At 40.2% G+C, this 19,291-nt stretch overlaps 1 protein-coding gene across 1 annotated transcript in view; it reads right to left on the reverse strand.

Moving 5' to 3' along the window:
- The window catches only part of pknox2 (pbx/knotted 1 homeobox 2), a 354,581-nt gene that overhangs the window by 128,231 nt on the left and 207,059 nt on the right, over positions 1-19,291 (reverse strand). The window lies entirely within an intron of this gene.

Consider the following 19,291-nt stretch of genomic DNA (forward strand, 5'->3'; position numbering starts at 1 on the left):
ATTCTCAGCTGGGAGACAAAGGCACAATTCTAATACCCCTTCCCCTCCCTTGTTTTTACGTCAATCAAGGTGTTTGAATTATTCGTCTGGTAGGGGGTAAGGGCGAAGTATCTCCGTCGAAGCAAAGTGAGCTCGTACACCTGCCTACGCTATCGAGTGTGAGGAGAAAGATGGCAGACCAGAAACCTAAAGAAGACTACAAATGTAAGTAATAAGCAAAATTGATCATTTTCATATTAATGACAGGTGATTTTAGTCAGACTTCAAACCTTTGCTTCTGCACTTAAATATTGGCTTCATACACAAATACACAATGAAACATAATTAACATACCGCAGGCTGATGCACCAACACTTGCATATTTTGCCTAAATGTTGTTTTCTAAACGGTTTTCTTCTTAATAAAGGCAGGGAAAATAAAATAAAAAGAGCATAAGGAAAACCAAACATCACGTGTGACGGCATCTTGACAGTAAACAAATATTTGGCACATCTGCCTTACGTCCCTTTTGGCGGTTTGAACGGCGTCCGTATGCATAGGGGCGTATTTGCAATACTTTGCCACCACACACGATTCTAGAGGAGGGATCATTCGAATTGAGCCCTTGTCTCTTCAATTTGTCCTGGGTCTCCTACTGGTCGGACATGCCCTGAACACCGCCTCAGGGAGGCGTCTGTGGGGCATCCTAACCAGATGCACGAGCCACCTTATCTGGCTCCTCTCGATGTGGAGGAGCAGTTACCTTACGCCGAGCACCTGCCAAATGACAGAGTTTCTCACCCAATCTCTAAGAGAAACCCGCCACCTACAGAGGAAGCTCATTTCGGCCGCTTGTATCCGCGATCTTGTCTTTCCGGTCACAACCCAAAGCTAATGACCATAGGTGAGAATTGGAATGTAGACTTAGGGGTAAATTGAGAGCTTGGCCTTCCGGTTCAGCTCCCTCTTCACCACCACGGACCAATGCAGAGGCCGCACCAATTCGCCTGTCGATGTCACAATACTCTCTTTCCTCACTCGTGAACAAGACCCCGAGGTACTTGAACTCCTCTCTAGATACCACGGCACTAAAATATACTGCAAATGGTCCTTTTTTTCAGAATTAGTATCATATACTATTAGTTATATTAAAATTATACTCCAACTTTTACTCACTTTGAAGCATACTGTATTGTACTGTATGGTAGTCACATTCCAAAACACCAACATACGGCTGTACGCTGAGCTTTTTCACTAGTAGCACCAGTGCTACTAAATGGGGGAAAAAAATGGAACACAGACATTTTTTTGTAGCAAGAACATTTTTTGTAGCAATATAAAGTGTCTTCAATATCACAATTTCAGTATTAACACTCAAATAAGAGTAGACAATACCATTATAAGGCCTACTGTAAAGTTTATTTAAACACCAGGAACATCCCTAAACTGTGCTTACACTGTCGCTAAAACGAGTGTAGGCCTGGGCGATATCATATAGGGATGCACCGAATAATCGGTATCGAATATATTCGGCCGAATATGGCAAAAAAAGCCCCATTCGGCCTTCGGTGGAATGAGTTAAAAGCAAGGCCGAATAGTGGCGTGTGACGCAATCAACCAGCGTGCAGTGACGCTGTGACGTTGAAACCCGGCACCTTCGGAAAAATGTCAGCAGTGTGGAAATGTTTTAAAGTGTCGGAAAGTGACAAAAGAATTGCAGTTTGCAACGAATGTTCAGCCAAACTGTCTAGAGGAGGTGCCTCAGCAAAGACTTTCAGCACTACTGCTTTAATTTATCATTTAAAAGCCAAACACCCAGAAAAGCATGCCGAGTACGAGAGAGAGACGGCTGCGGCTGCAGCTGCAGCAGCTGAAAGGAGAGCTGGTCACAGCACTTGAACGCCCACCCCATCCGTGGCCGACGTCTTTGAGAGGACGAAAAAGTTTGCGACTGACAGTGCCAAAGCAAACGGAATTACAAAGAAGGTAATGGAGTTTATGGCTTTGGATGATCAACCGTTTAGTGTTGTGGAGGACATTCGCTTTCGGAGACTCATGGAGCACATTGAGTCCCGTTACACGATACCGAGCAGACGGTATTTCTTCTGTTTACATTATTAGCCTGTCGTGTAGGCTACCTGTATAAGTGTATGACGTTACAAGCACACACTTATTGAGATTTACTTGAGCCTTCTGTTTACATTATCAGCCTATCTACTGTGGCTAAGCAGACTTTTGCCAAAAGGACAATAATTCATTTGTTGTGGGTTTATCCACTTTAATGCACTTTATTTTTTTTGGAATGCATGGTTTGTTTGAAGGCCTAATATAAATGAAAAACGTTGTGCTTTTTTTGAAAGGCAAAGAATATTAAAAAAATGTCAATATTCAATAAAAAATTACTTTATTTGAAAAACATGTCTAAAAATGTATTCTAGGCTATTTATGCAATATAAAAAAAACTGTGAAAAACTGCATTCATTATTCGGTATTCGGCCTTCGGCCAAGCGTTTAAATTTTATTCGGCTTCGGCCACAAACTTCCATTTCGGTGCATCCCTAATATCATATCCAGATATAGTACATAGTGACGTGTGATGTCAGCGAGTCTGAGTTTGAGCTGTTTTTGTTAGCTTAACAGGCTAGCAGCGGTAGTTTGTCGGCTCTAATGGCAGCTCTTCTGAATCTTTCACTGGTTTGTGTTACCTCTGCCTAATAAATAGATTGAATGTGCTTCCATGGCTGTAAGTTCTTTTCAACAAACACGGTATTATTTAAATGGCAAATTTGTCACTTCATTTGTTGTTAAATTTTCCCTAAGACTTTTGTAGTTACAGTACTAGCAGTTTGTGTCAAGTTTAAGGTGGTGAAAAAAAACATGTTTTATTGACCATTTCCACCAATTGAGATCTTCTTTCTCCTGTGTTGGAAAGGCTTAGTCCGCCTGAATGTGTAAACTTGGAGGAATGAGGCTCCCCTCTGTGTATGGCGCAGGAGGAAGGGACAGACAGCTTTCAGCACACACTGAGTAATCACTTCCACGTCAACCACTTGTCCATTTGGTTATGCCTGTTATGAGTTTATTTCAAATATGTTATACAGGTGGGCAAACATTTGACTCTAGTTTGATCAAAGTTGGATGATTTATCTTAGGAGCAAAATGCAATGAATGAGTTGAAATCCCTATTTGCACACGTGTAGCAAGGTTTTTTTTTTTCCCAAGTGGCACCATCTATTTTTAGTCACATTTGCGAGTAAATTCCTCAAAGCGTACACCCTTGCCAACTGCTACCTTTCTTAATAAATATTTTCCTCTAATAATGTACGATTGTGAAAATATCCAACAACACATATGGCTCTGACTGCACCCAACACATATTTCTGGAGAACATTTGTATCGCCGTTTCCTACATAAAACATAGTCAAACGTAAAACAGCTTGTAGTGTCTGTCCAATGCATCTCAGAGCATCGCAAGGGCGTTTAAATTTAGGGAAGGATATTACCAATGCTTTGTTCCATTAAGTCCATGTCTGCATCTGCGGCAAAACAAGCATCATCAGCGCATGCCGCGTCTTCAACAAAAGACCCACTGGCTTTTTAATAGGATGCATAGGCTCCAGAAGGCTCTTTATAGTAAACGCCACAACTCATTAGGCTAATTGTCCTATCACACATTTTACTCGGTAGCTGATGACAAAGGAAGAGGAGCGGCTGAGAGGAATCTTTGAGTATCCTCATAAAGTGGGGATTCTCATAATTAATGGGGGGGAAAAAACAAATTAAAGCAAGAAGAATTCCTGAAAAATACAATTAATACGGAAACGGTTGAGAAAGTCTCAATATTTCTTTCTTTCTAAAACCCTCATTGGAGCACTATAGAGTTATATAAAATATCAGTACTTTGATTACCTTTGTCGTAATTTGTGTCTCTGTGGGACAAAAGAACGCAAGTTAACAAGGTGTGTAGTCTCAAGATAATTGAAGAGGCCATATTGTTATGGTCTGTGTCACAGCAAGGTTTTCATTTTTGACTTGGGGTGGACCAACAAATCAGGTGGACAATATCGGCAATTATTATCAGTTATAAGCCTTGTCTTCAGACCATGAAGACACAAGGTTGTTATTCCTCATGGACTTTCCGTGTTGACCTGAGCTCTATTCTGTGACACAACTTCCGTGTCAATTTTACTTGCTAATAGCTTCCATGCTACGGATTGATTTTAGTTGAAGTTTCATGTTTAATTTGTCTATAATTTACATCTGGAAATTAATATTGACGTAACCAAATGTCTCCACCATGCCTTGATTTTACATTTTCGGGACTGATGGGGATCCCAAATACACAAAAACAGGTACCATCAAGTAAGAAAAGTAGAATTTGTATAATAGGATCTCAACTTAAGAAGTGTTTTAAAAATAATATAAATACATTAAAAATAATATAAGAAAAGTCAAATCAAATCTCCATTCTTCTTTAAAAAAAACATTTAGCCGAGCTCAATATTTCAGCTGACAAAAACATAAAACAACAAAATGTAAAATAAAGTGCCCTTGTTTAAGAGGGCATGTTTAAACATCAGGGGCAAGTATTTATTTTAGTCCATGTTTCATTTTTCGTTTGTCTATAATCTATATCTTCCTTGACTGCCTTGTTCCTGGACGCAGTTTAATTCAGTCTGTTAGTTAGTTAGCATACGTAATAAATCCAAAGGAAATAGCCATATTTTTATGAAACTTTCAGGAAATGTCGGAAATGGGATAAGGAAGTACTGATTAGATTTTGGGCCTGATTGGATAATTTCTACTATGTTACCTCACGTTTACACTTCTGTGTGTGTGTGTATTATAGCGGCACCGCAGAAACAAAGATAATGGAACCTGACGAGAGGGTTCACTACATTCCTTCTACTTTGTATTTTGCGAAAATAACTAAAAATTTACGGGTGGATTTTCTTCTAATTTTCAGGAAATGTCGGAAATTGGACAAGGTAAAGTCATTACATTGGCTGTGCTGATCCAAACAATTACTATCTATCTATCTATCTATCTATCTATCTATCTATCTATCTATCTATCTATCTATCTATCTATCTATCTATCTATCTATCTATCTATCTATCTATCTATCTATCTATCTATCTATCTATCTATCATACGTCAGCAGCCAAGAGGAGCTTTTGTAACCTGTTCCCTTCTGAATGCCCACGTCCTGTTCCTCACTTAAAGGGGAACTCCACTTTTATGGAATTTTGCCTATTGTTAACAATCCTTATGTCTGCATTAGCACTTATAGTAACAATATCACTAATACTTAAAATTCATGTCACGAGATGTGCGTTTCTTTAAAGGGCATTATGGGTAGTCCTGAGTAGTCTTGAGTTCAATTCCGTGCTCGGGATCTTTCTGTGTGGAGTTTGCATGCTCTCCCCGTGAATGTGTGGGTTCCCTCCGGGTACTTCGGCTTCCTCCCACTTCCAAAGACATGCACCTGGGGATAGGTTGATTGGCAACACTAAATTGTCCCTAGTGTGTGAATGTTGTCTATCTGTGTTGGCCCTGCGACGAGGTGGCGACTCGTCCAGGGTGTACTCTGCCTTCCGCCCGAAATGCAGCTGAGATAGGCTCCAGGATGGATGGTTGAAGTAGCACATCATTCAAGATAACGGACAAGTGGTTAATCCAATCACATACAATGACTTCTTTACTAGGCCCCGCCTTCTGAAATACATCTCCTATTGAGAAGTCCCAGATCCTTGTGTGGAGCTCAGCCAACTTCAAGGATCTGGCGAGAGTCAGGTTATACATTAGAGATGCGCGGTTTGCGGGTAAACCGCGGGTCGGGCGGTTGACATGACGAAAAAATAGATTTTAATTAGATTCGGTCGGTTGGCGGTTGAACCATTCGGAGACATTTGATATACATGGTGGGTTCCCTCCGGGTACTCCGGCTTCCTCCCACTTCCAAAGACATGCACCTGGGGATAGGTTGATTGGCAACACTAATTTGGCCCTAGTGTGTGAATGTGAGTGTGAATGTTGTCTGTCTATCTGTGTTGGCCCTGCGATGAGGTGGCGACTTGTTCAGGGTGTACCCTGCCTTCCGCCCAATTGTAGCTGACATAGGCGCCAGCGCCCCCCGCGACCCCGAAAGGGAATAAGCGGTAGAAAATGGATGGATGGAAGGGTTCTGGAATCGGTATCCTTTGCCATACAAAGAGCCATTTAAGACCCGTGTCATAAAACGAAGAAGTCAATAGGAGACGCTATAATTCTCTTGAATGACTTCCGGCAGTCACTCAGATAATAAATATTAGTGCGTGCTATGAAGCCATTGACTTTGTCGCCTTCTACATCATGCACGATCTGCTTGTCAGTCCAGAATCATGTGTGTGGCTTCCGCAGCAACATGCACACGACTGCAAGGCATACTGGGTGACACAGAGTACACTAATGGTTGTGATATAAACAATTTTAACACTCTTAATAATATGCGCCACGCTTTGAAGCCACACCAATTAAGAAAGATAAACACATTTCGGGAGAACATCCTCACAGTAACACAACACAAACGCAACACAACAAATACCCATAATCCTTTGTATTCATGATACATCCTGACTATTTTATACACCCCGCTAGCAGCAAACCCCCCCAACCCCCTCGTGCGTCGGTAAGGTGGGCGGTGTTGGGGGCGCGGGGGTGTAAAATATATTCAGGTGTGTCATGAATACAAAGGATTATGGGTATTAGTTGTGTTGCTGTGAGGATGGTCTCCCGAAATGTGTTTGTCAGTCTTGTATTGTGTGGCTTCATTACGTGGCGCATATTAGTAAGTGTTAAAGTTGTTTATATCACAACCGTCAGTGTACTCTGTATCACCCAGTATGCCTTTCAATCTTGAACGTGTAATTGCGGAAGCTGCACACATGTTGCTGGACCAGCAATCGGTTCGTACATGTTGTTGAAGGTGTCTAAGGCAATGGCTTCACATCACGCCCATATTCTTGTCTTCAGGATGAAGGCTATTGAATAGTCGCGAGAACGTTAGCGGCTCCAATTGACTACATTACTCTGTGAAACAGTTTTAAATATCTCTGAGAGCGGTAAAGGTGGCCAACCTCTGATGTAATTCAGCGGGCGGTTGGCGGGCGGGTACGGTCCCGATAAAATGTTGGTTCGGGTGGGCGGCGGGTGGATGACGATTTTGGGGAAGTGGATGCGGATGATATTTGCCTATCCGTGCATCTCTATAATACATATATACCTTCACATACCAAATTCTATTCCATAAACCCGTCTCTTGTAAAGGCTTCACTAAATATTTTAGTTTTTTGCTGAGTACCCCTTTGAGAGTAATCTCCTTCTCTCCATGTCTTCTCACTCCCTCTCTTAGTTTTTTCTTTCTATAATGTCTTTCCTACAATAAATGTGTGCATAGTCCACAAACTCTATCGCATTGCAGCTGTCACATAATCCACTCGGGTGTTTGTTTGTAAGGTGCAATGTCTTATTTAGTCTGGTGTGTCCTAATCTAATAGGTGATATGATTGTTTCCTGTTTTGTGGCCCCCCCTTACAGTTATTCCCACTCCAACTGTGTTCTGTATTGCATATTAGTGTCTTCCTGTTGTACCCATGTCCTAGTCTACCAGACACTCTTTCAAAAGATGTCCTTTAATTAGTGATTCTGCCCCTGCCTTACAGAGTGGTACCTCTGTGCCGCCCAAGAATTGGTATCTTCTTTGCAGCCCATCTGCCAATTCATTGCCCTTTATTCCTGCATGAACCGGAATCCATAGGCATCTTACGCTGGTATTTACCCTCTCAAGCCTGAACAATATTTCATAGATTTAATTAACTATATCTTGTCTGCTTTGAGACCTAAACTATTGAAAAGAGATTATAAACGCTGACGTTGAGTCGGAAAAAAAAAAAACACCTTTTTTTATTTAGCTGTGATTGCCAAAACCTCAACAATAATGCTGCAAAATGGTTTGTTGTTCTTTCTTTCTATTTCTCTTCAGAGCCTTTGTAGTACAAAAGCACCGACTGTACTTCCTGTGATTGGATCTTTCAATTTTGGCGTAGAAAAACTGTATTTAGTATTTAAACAATAGTCAATCTTCACTGCCACACTTCCACTCAGCTGTTGACCTTTGACATTTTGCTGTAGCCATACATCTACCAAAACCGCAAGAAACGACCATGGATGAGTAAATATTAAAGGTCTTGATAAAGAACATTGCATTTGTGTTAAGCTCATATCTTCTGCTTGTCTCCTGCTCCTCCATGCAAAACATTCATATTTACGTCCCTCACTCTACCAGCACGGTAACATTGTCCTTTTTGTTGGATGCATAATGAATTGCTTATTTTTGTCATGATCTGGCAGCTCTGCCAGATCTTCTGCCGCCTGTCTGCTTTATGTTGCAGCTCCAGTTTTTTGGATCACTGGGAGAAGTCACCTTTGTGCACACCTGATACCCATTTCTTCCTGACTACTTAAGCTCTCCAGCCCATTCATTAGGCGCCAGTAGATTTCTGATGATTCACCCTTCCAGTCGTGTTTAACTCATCTGATTTGGTTCCACTCACGCTTCTTGTTCCTGTGGCTCTTCCCCAGCGCTGCTGTGTCGTGTTCACCATTTCCTCGACACACCTTTTGTGTGCATCCTTTGTTATGTTTTCCTCAGTCTTTTCAAAGTGCGCTTTCTGTTTTTTTAATTATTATTAGTTCTTCTCTGCGTTGGGGTCCCACTACAGCAAAGTCGATCGTGACATTTGTCATCTGCAACAGCATCTCCCCCATCTCTAACTGTAGTGCAGAGCGAGTTGTCCCAAAAGCTCCACGAAGCTCTCATTTGGGATAAGACTTAACATCCAGAAGTGACCATGCAGGAACAAGCACAGAAGAACAATTCGAGGCGAGCCATGGGTGGTTCGAAAAGTTTAAAAAAAGGAAGGTATTCACAGCTTGATGTGGCATGGCAAAGCTGCTAGCCTCGACAAAGCTACTGCGGAGGAGTTTATCAAGCAGGGACTTTATCGACAAAGGGGGCTTTGTTCTGCAGTAAGTCTTTAATTGCAATGAGACCAAAAAATATACAAGAGCGGACCCTTATTACGGCAAAGGAGAAGGCACTACCGAGACACAAGTCAATTAAGGATCAATCAATCAATCAATCAATGTTTACTTATATAGCCCTAAATCACTAGTGTCTCAAAGGGCTGCACAAACCACCACGACATCCTCGGTAGGCCCACATAAGGGCAAGGAAAACTCACACCCAGTGGGACGTCGGTGACAATAATGACTATGAGAACCTTAGAGAGGAGGAAAGCAATGGATGTCGAGCGGGTCTAACATGATACTGTGAAAGTTCAATCCACAATGGATCCAACACAGTCGCAAGAGTCCAGTCCAAAGCGGGTCCAACTCAGCAGAGAGAGTCCCGTTCACAGCGGAGCCACCAGGAAACCATCCCAAGCGGAGGCGGATCAGCAGCGCAGAGATGTCCCCAGCCGATACACAGGCAAGCAGTACATGGCCACCGGATCGGACCGGACCCCCTCCACAAGGGAGAGTGGGACATAGAAGAAAAAGAAAAGAAACAGCAGATCAACTGGTCTAAAAAGGGAGTCTATTTAAAGGCTACAGCATACAAATGAGTTTTAAGGTGAGACTTAAATGCTTCTACTGAGGTGGCATCTCGAACTGTTACCGGGAGGGCATTCCAGAGTACTGGAGCCCGAACGGAAAACGCTCTATAGCCCGCAGACTTTTTTTGGGCTTTGGGAATCACTAATAAGCCGGAGTCCTTTGAACGCAGATTTCTTGCCGGGACATATGGTACAATACAATCGGCAAGATAGGATGGAGCTAGACCGTGTAGTATTTTATACGTAAGTAGTAAAACCTTAAAGTCACATCTTAAGTGCACAGGAAGCCAGTGCAGGTGAGCCAGTACAGGCGTAATGTGATCAAACTTTCTTGTTCTTGTCAAAAGTCTAGCAGCCGCATTTTGTACCAACTGTAATCTTTTAATGCTAGACATGGGGAGACCCGAAAATAATACGTTACAGTAGTCGAGGCGAGACGTAACAAACGCATGGATAATGATCTCAGCGTCTTTAGTGGACAGAATGGAGCGAATTTTAGCGATATTACGGAGATGAAAGAAGGCCGTTTTAGTAACGCTTTTAATGTGTGCCTCAAAGGAGAGAGTTGGGTCGAAGATAATACCCAGATTCTTTACCGTGTCGCCTTGTTTAATTGTTTGGTTGTCAAATGTTAGAGTTGTATTATTAAATAGAGTTCGGTGTCTAGCAGGACCGATAATCAGCATTTCCGTTTTTTTGGCGTTGAGTTGCAAAAAGTTAGCGGACATCCATTGTTTAATTTCATTAAGACACGCCTCCAGCTGACTACAATCCGGCGTGTTGGTCAGCTTTAGGGGCATGTAGAGTTGGGTGTCATCAGCATAACAGTGAAAGCTAACACCGTATTTGCGTATGATGTCACCTAGCGGCAGCATGTAGATGCTGAAGAGTGCAGGGCCAAGGACCGAACCCTGGGGAACTCCACACGTTACCTTAACGTAGTCCGAGGTCACATTGTTATGGGAGACACACTGCATCCTATCAGTAAGATAAGAGTTAAACCAAGACAGGGCTAAGTCTGACATACCGATTCGTGTTTTGATACGTTCTAATAAAATATTATGATCGACGGTATCGAAAGCAGCGCTAAGATCGAGGAGCAGCAACATAGATGACGCATCAGAATCCATCGTTAGCAATAGATCATTAGTCATTTTTGCGAGGGCTGTCTCCGTCGAGTGATTTGCCCTGAAACCGGATTGAAAGGTTTCACATAGATTGTTAGACGCTAAGTGTTCATTTAACTGCTCCGCAACAATTTTTTCGAGGATTTTTGAAATGAAGGGAAGGTGAGACACCGGTCGGTAGTTTACCATGAGGTCAGGATCGAGGTTAGGTCTTTTAAGAAGAGGATGAATAACCGCTTTTTTGAATGCTAGGGGAACAGTGCCCGAGGAAAGTGATAAGTTTATAATATTTAGCACTGATGGACCTAATAATACAAAGAGCTCCTTGATCAGTTTCCCAGGAAGAGGGTCAAGTAAACATGTTGTTTGTTTTATTCCATTTACACGTTGTAACAATTCCTCTAATGTTATTTCCTCAAAACGAGAGAAACTATTTTGGAGGGCAGTATCCGCCGTATATACAATCGTGTCAGTGTTAATAGAACCCCGTTGTAGCTGGGACGCATTGTCTTTAATCTCCTTTCTAATGACTTCAATTTTCTTACTAAAGAATTGCATAAAGTCATCAGCTGAGTAGGTGGAGCTACTGGAAGGAGTCCCTTGTTGGGTTAGCGATGCTACCGTACTAAACAAAAATTTAGGATCGTTTTTATTACGGTGGATGAGATTTGAGTAATAATTAGCTTTAGCTAAGGTAAACATGCGTTTATAAGTTATTAAACCATCACTAAATGCTTGATGGTGCACCTCAAGTTTAGTCGTGCGCCATTTGCGTTCCAGCTTTCTGCATAATAATTTCTGAGCTCTAGTTTCTTCTGTAAACCACGGAGTGCGCTTTTTTGGAGCCTTTTTTAACTTTAGCGGTGCTATGTTATCAATGGTTTCGCGCAGGGCGTCGTTAAAGTTGTTAGTGAGGTTATCAATAGAGCCCACATACTTTGGGAATGGTGCCATTACCGAGGGCAGTAGGTCAGCAAGAGTTGTCGTTGTGGCCGTATTAATGTTGCGGCTGCTATAGCAGTTATTATTATTATTAGTTTGACGAACATGCGTCTGAACCTCGAATTTTATAAGGTAATGATCGGACAATACTTTAGTATACGGGAGTATCGTAACTTTGGAAGCGGTGATCCCCTTGACAAGCACTAGGTCTATCGTATTACCGTTGCGATGCGTGGGTTCATTTATTATTTGTGTGAGACCACAGCTATCAATTATACTCTGGAGCGCTACGCACGGTGGGTCCGATGGGGTATTCATGTGGATATTAAAGTCCCCCATTATGATTATATTATCGGCGTGTGTCACTAGATCAGCAACGAACTCTGAGAATTCATTGATGAAGTCCGAACAGGGCCCTGGGGGGCGGTAGATAACAGCCAGGTGTAGAGGCAGCGGTGTGACAGACCTCATAGTAAGCACCTCAAACGATTTATATTTATTATTTATGTTAGGACTAAGGTTAAAGTTTTCGTTGTATATTAGTGCGACCCCCCCACCCCTTTTAAGCGGACGGGCAATATGCGCATGTGTAAAGTTAGGAGGACATGCCTCATTTAGCGCAAAAAAGTCGTTTGGTTTAAGCCAGGTTTCGCTGAGACCGATGACGTTAAGATTGTTGTCTCTGATAATATCATTAACTAACAACGTTTTGGGAGACAATGATCTTATGTTTAAAAAACCTACATTATAGGTAGTGGGCTGTTTTAGGGAATTTTTGATCAAATTATCCGTAGTAGCAATATTAATAATGTTGTGTTTATTATGCCCAGTGCATTCAGTATAATTACGACCATTTTTAGGAATTGATACGACGGGAATGTTCCGATTGTTTGATTGTTGCTTTGATAAACTGCACGCATCATGGTTAGCCACCTCAGTAACGGGGATGTTCCGATTGTTTGTTTGTTGCTTTGATAAACTGCACGCATCATAGTTAGCCACCTCAGTAACAGGGATTTTCCGATTGTTTGTTTGTTGCTTTGATAAACTGCACGCATCATAGTTAGCCACCTCAGTAAAACACATGTCCAACTCTGAAACACTCAAAGTAGAAAAAACTTGTTCTAATTTAACAGACTCCTTACCCAGACCAGTAGTCTCGCACTTTCCATCTAAATCCGTCTTCAGGGTGGAGGGAAGTGGTGTTCTGTGGGGATTAGCCTTCTGCTTTGTTTTTAGCCCCGCTCGACATCCGCGTTTCCGATCACACCGCTGGCGTCTGCTCCGTAGACGGCCCCCGCTGCTACTAGACTCCCCTGCTTCACAGGCCGCTGGATGTAGCCGCCGATGAATCCCCATGCTAGTTAGCATGTTTAGCACGCCCGCGTCTATCAGTCCAAAACGGCCCAATATGTCCATATCCAGAAGTGTCTGGCGGTCGTACGTGATCACGGAGTGACCACGATGCGAGCCAGCCATGAAGTATGCAGAACTGTCCGGCATTTCCGCCAAATGTTCCATCTTTAGCAAGAGCACCGCAGTGTCGCAGCCCGTCCGGGCGCCGCCATCTTGCATTCAAACTGCTAGTTTAAGCTAATTCTAGAGGTCACAATGTGAAACACCTGATCGTTTATCACTATAAGACTGTTCAACAGTGCCAAAAATATTTCCAGACACAATTTTAACTGATTTTCCTTTAGTTGTTTTTTTATTGTAGCAACATCGTGGTTAATGTTTTGGGGAGCAACAACAAAACTTTAGCGTGTGTTTGCGTGTTGACATTTAAACTTGCTGCAATGTTATTGGGATTAAAAAAAGATTGTTTAGCCATTACTCCCTTGTTATGTTGGTTTAATATATATACAGTGGGGCAAAAAAGTATTTAGTCTGCCAACGATTGTGCAAGTTCTCCCACTTAAAATGATGACAGAGGTCTGTAATTTTCATCATAGGTACACTTCAACTGTGAGAGACAGGATGTGAAAAAAAATCCAGGAATTCACATTGTAGGAATTTTAAATAATTTATTTGTAAATTATGGTGGAAAATAAGTATTTGGTCAACCATTCAAATCTCTCACTGATGGAAGGAGGTTTTGACTCAAAATCTCACGATACATGGCCCCATTCATTCTTTCCTTAACACGGATCAATCGTCCTGTCCCCTTAGCAGAAAAACAGCCCCAAAGCATGATGTTTCCAACCCCATGCTACACAGTAGGTATGGTGTTCTTGGGATGCAACTCAGTATTCTTCTTACTCCAAACACGACGAGTTGAGTTTATACCAAAATGGATAGATGGATGATACAGCAGATGATTGAGAGAATGTCATGTGGTCAGATTAAACCAAAATAGAACTTTTTGGCAACTCGTCGTGTTTGGAAGAAGAAGAATACTGAGTTGCATCCCAAGAATACCATACCTACTGTGAAGCATGGGGGTGGAAACATCCTGCTTTGGGGCTGTTTTTCTGCTAAGGGTACAGTACGATTGATCCGTGTTAAGGAAAGAATGAATGGGGCCATGTATCGTGAGATTTTGAGCCAAAACCTCCTTCCATCAGTGAGAGCTTTGAATGGTTGATCAAATACTTATTTTCCACCGTAATTTACAAATACATTTTTTAAACTTCCTACAATGTGAATTTGTGGATTTTTTCTCACATTCTGTCTCTCACAGTTGAAGTGTACCTGTGATGAAAATTACAGACCTCTGTCATTATTTTAAGTGGGAGAACTTGCACAATCGGTGGCTGACTAAATACTTTTTTGCCCCACTGTATATATATATGTTTGTATATATATATATATATATATATATATATATATATATATATATATATATATATATATATATATATATATATATATATATATGATATATATATGATATATATATGTATTGTAGTGTCTTTAAATTGTAAAACAGGAGGCTTGAACCAATTACTGTATTCATGTTTATGTTAACTCTCTTTTACAATACAAACTTTCCTGTTTACGATCCATGTTCAAGAACCAATCAGGTTTGTAAATCGAGGTTCAACAATATATGCTTTTTTAGGTATTGGCGATCTTGTCCACCATCCTTATTACAGTATGCATTGGATGAGTTGCACCTGGAAATACAAGACCCCTTGATTCATCTTCCAGTTCGCAAGGAAAAAGTATTTCAAATGAAGTGATGTATAAATGCACAAAAGACAGGATGCACAGATCCCAGCTGTTACAGGCACTCTAATCAAGCTGCTAATGACAAACATCAAGGCTATTAACATTAATGTATTCTCAATAGGAAGGCATGAACAGCAACCATACTCTAATCCACTCCAAGGTCTCTCCCTTGAATGTTATGAGGCTGGCAAAATCTCCTCTACTTACTTCAATGTGGTTGAGGTAAAAAGGTAAACTGAAGAGCCCACAAAAACAACATATGGATGTAGAGGAGCAAATGACTAGACCAGTCTCCCCGACATCACCAAAAATTGCTCCAAACATGGCGGCTGACATCAAAGCAAGCCTTGTATCTCACGGGAGCTGCTAGGACTTTACAGCACGCTCGCTCATGCTCGCCTCAGGCCTGAGTGGAGGGGCTCCCGCTACCGCAGACTGCGCAGGCGGATACCCGCCGGTTAGACCTGAGGAGCAGCGCCATCAAACACAACATAATCTGCAGTGTCATCGTTACAGCAACACACTGCTCATTTGACTCAAAAACGACACCACTGCTTATTAAAACTGGACTGATGTAAGCCAGATTTTTTTTTCTCAGTTTTTCTCATGTTTATACTTTTTGTTGTGTTATTTATATTTTATTACATTGTTGATATTGTTCCATAAGATTGGCCCTAAAAACCTATATGCAGAAAATGAATGAATGCTGATATTGTTGTATTTGTGTATCATATACTGTACAAAGTCAAGGAATATGTTCTTAAATTCAAAAGAGACCAAATATATTTTTTTCATGCCTTTACTTATTTTGCTCAAAAAATGTAATGTAATGAAAAAGAATAATTGTTTTTTTTGCTATTTTACATTGTCTCATATTGTTGTATTCAAACATTGTTCAAAAATAAGTTTGTTGAGAAAAGTAATTTTTTGTTCTGAATATAATCAAGATACCCAAATTACAGTTGCAATCATAAACAAATATTTCAAAGATCTTGTCAAAAAATAAATTCAAGTATCAGTATCTCCAATACTGGCCCCAAATTACTTGGTATCTGATTGAATAAAACAATATTATGTTGATACCAATAAAACACAGAGCCTAAATCTCCATTATCTAAATAATTTACTTCATGAATACATAATCGAGCCTCATTATCAGGGTGCATCAATATTTAAGTGATGAGCTCCCTTTTTCATCGTGTGAGAAAGCAGTGGATTCAACAGCTTTCTCACAGACCTACAAAGTATAGGAAAAAAAGATGAACAAACAAAACTAATTGTACAAACTGTACATTGACTATTGATCTGCTCCTTGCAGGAAAACATAAGAAAATCAACATATTTTAATGCAAAAGACTTCATTTTAGTTTAGTTTAGGACTACGTACTGTTGTGTCGTTTGTGATGTTCTGATGATTAGCCAGCAGTTGGCACCAATGGTGTGTTTAGGGAGTGGCCTGGGGCGGCAGGTTCCACCCCTAGAATCCAATAGGCCTTCCCACTTAGAGGCGGAACACTTTGAAGCATGTAGGTAGTAAAAAAGCAACAAGTATTCTGTCTGCACATATATGGTGGTAGTGTGCTTAATCTAGTAATGTGACGAAAGCGGAGGATTCAAGGGTGTGTCGAGTTATGAGGGGGCGTTTCCACAAAGCGCAGTTCAGGATTTTCAGAACACCCGAAATGATGACATGATGAAATGATGCCCTGCCATACCACATGACTACTTCTGGAGGTGGTCCAGATTTAGTGAGACGATTCAAACTGCCAAAGCTCCATTGAACAAGAGTCTTTTAAAAGTTTAGGTCTGTTTGGAATCTGGATAAGGAATGTAAATATATTTTTTAAATGACAATAAAAGCAAAGAATAACGGACACGTGATATTAAACTGGAGAGCAAACTTAAACCAAGTAGTTTACCGCACCGCTAGCAGTAGAACACAACCTAACATATGTATATATATATATATATATATATATATATATATATATATATATATATATATATATATATATATATATATATACATATATATATATATATATATATATTAGGGCTGCAAATCTTTGGGTGTTCCAAGATTCGATTCAATATCGATTCTTGGGGTCGCCATTCGATAATATATCCGATTCAAAACGATTCTGTATTCATTCAATACATAGGATTTCCGCAGGATCTACCCCAGTCTGCTGACATGCTAGCAGAGTAGTAGATTTTTTTTTTAAAAAGCTTTTATAATTATATAGGACAATGTTTTATCAACTGATTGCAATAATGTAAATTTGTTTTAACTATTAAACGAACCAAAAATATGACTTTTTTTATCTTTGTGAAAACATTGGACACAGTGTGTTGTCAAGCTTATGAGATGCGATGCAAGTGTAAGCCACTTTGACACTATTTTTATTTTTGTATTTTTTATAAATGTCTAGTGATAATGTAAATGAGGGATTTTTAATCACTGCTACGCTGAAATTATAACTAATATTGATACTGTTGTTTATGATATTCATTTTTGTTTCATTACTTTTGGTTTGTTCTGTGTCATGTTTGTGTCTCCTCTCAATTGCTCTGTTTATTGCAGTTCTTAGTGTTGCTGGGTCCGTTTTGGTTTTGGAATTGAATTGCATTGTTACGGTATTGCTGTGTAGTGGTTTGTTTATATATATATATATATATATATATATATATATATATATATATATATATATATATATATATATATATATATATATTAGAGATGTCCGATAATGGCTTGTTTGCCAATATCCGATATTGTCCAACTCGTAATTACCGATTTTGTTACCTACCGATACCGTTATACAGTATACAGTTGTGGAATTAACACATTATTATGCCAAGTTTTGTTGTGATGCCCCGCTGGATGCATTAAACAATGTAACAAGGTTTTCCAAAATAATAGAACAACTTCAACACAACTTATGGGAAAAAGTGCCAACATGGCACTGCCATATTTATTATTGATGTCACAAGTGTTTTTTTTTTTTTTAACCTGCCTCAAAACAGCAGCTTGGAATTTGGGACATGCTCTCTACACCATTTTTGTACTTATTATCAATTGTACACGCAGACTTTTAACGGATCACACGCAAAACGGCTTCTAAGAGTACACACAATTTTACAGGTTGCTCACACTATATAGCACTTGTTATTTGGATTTTGATAGATCAGGCCCAAGGTAAACACCTCTATTGCATTATGTATAAGCTGATTACCGTATTTTTCGAATTATAAGTGGCGGAGTATACGTCGCACCGGCCGAAAATGCATAATAAAAAAGAAAAAAACATATATACGTCACACTGGAGTATAAGTCACATTTTGGGGGGTAATTGATTTGATAAAATTCAACACCAAGAATAGACATTTGGAAGGCAATTTAAAATAAATAAAGAATAGTGAACAATAGGCTGAATAAGTGTACGTTATATGACGCATAAATAACCAACTGAGAAGGCACCTGGTATGTTAAGGTAACATATTATGGTAAGAGTCATTCAAATAACTATAACATATAGAACATGCTATACGTTTACCAAACAATCTGTCACTCCTAATTGTTGAATCCGATGAAATCTTCTTCCCTGATGTCGCTTCTAAACAACTCCAAAGTATGCGCCGCTTCCTCGTCATTTTCTGCTGCATATTTCACTACGTCCAGCTTGTAGTCTGCAGTACATGATTTCGTTTTCGGTGCAATTTTTATTCAGCCCCTTCTCAGTTTTTATAAGTTACCGCCAACAATGAAATGATCCATTTTAATAGCTACGGCAGTAGCATACAGCATATAGCAGTTAGCATTACATGACCCACATTGCACTTCTGCCATGACCCTCCCTGCCGAATTCTTATTGGTTGACGTGTGTGACGATTGCTGACATGTGTGTGACAATTGCTGACATTTTCTTTGTCTCTTCTGCAAATGAGATAAATAAAATTATTTCATATTTTACGGTAATGTGTTAATAATTTCACACATAAGTCGCTCCGGAGTATATGTCGCACCCCCAGCCAAACTATGAAAAAATCTGTGACATATAGTCCGAAAATACAGTAGTCATCTGATCATTTAAACTCCTGAGCCAAAATGTTTAGATCAACAATTGCAAAGGCAAACAAATAAGCCCACATGAGGAGTTGACGACATGCAAACGTACCAAAGCCCTTTTCTCACCCCTGAACTGTGCGTGTTTGAACATTATAGCCTGGAATATTTGACACGTGAAAGCTTTTCATTAATATCCTTAGTATTGTTTCACTGAACAGACTGTTGTCCATCGCTCCTTTTTCACCATTATAACGTGATTAATCACGTGTTAACTACAAAAAGGTTGCCATAAATCACCAATCAACCGACCATTTCAGACATTGGACCCGTGGCTGACATGGTTT

Source organism: Nerophis ophidion, linkage group LG04, assembly GCF_033978795.1.
Source record: "Nerophis ophidion isolate RoL-2023_Sa linkage group LG04, RoL_Noph_v1.0, whole genome shotgun sequence".
In the NCBI taxonomy this organism is placed as follows: Eukaryota; Metazoa; Chordata; class Actinopteri; order Syngnathiformes; family Syngnathidae; genus Nerophis; species Nerophis ophidion.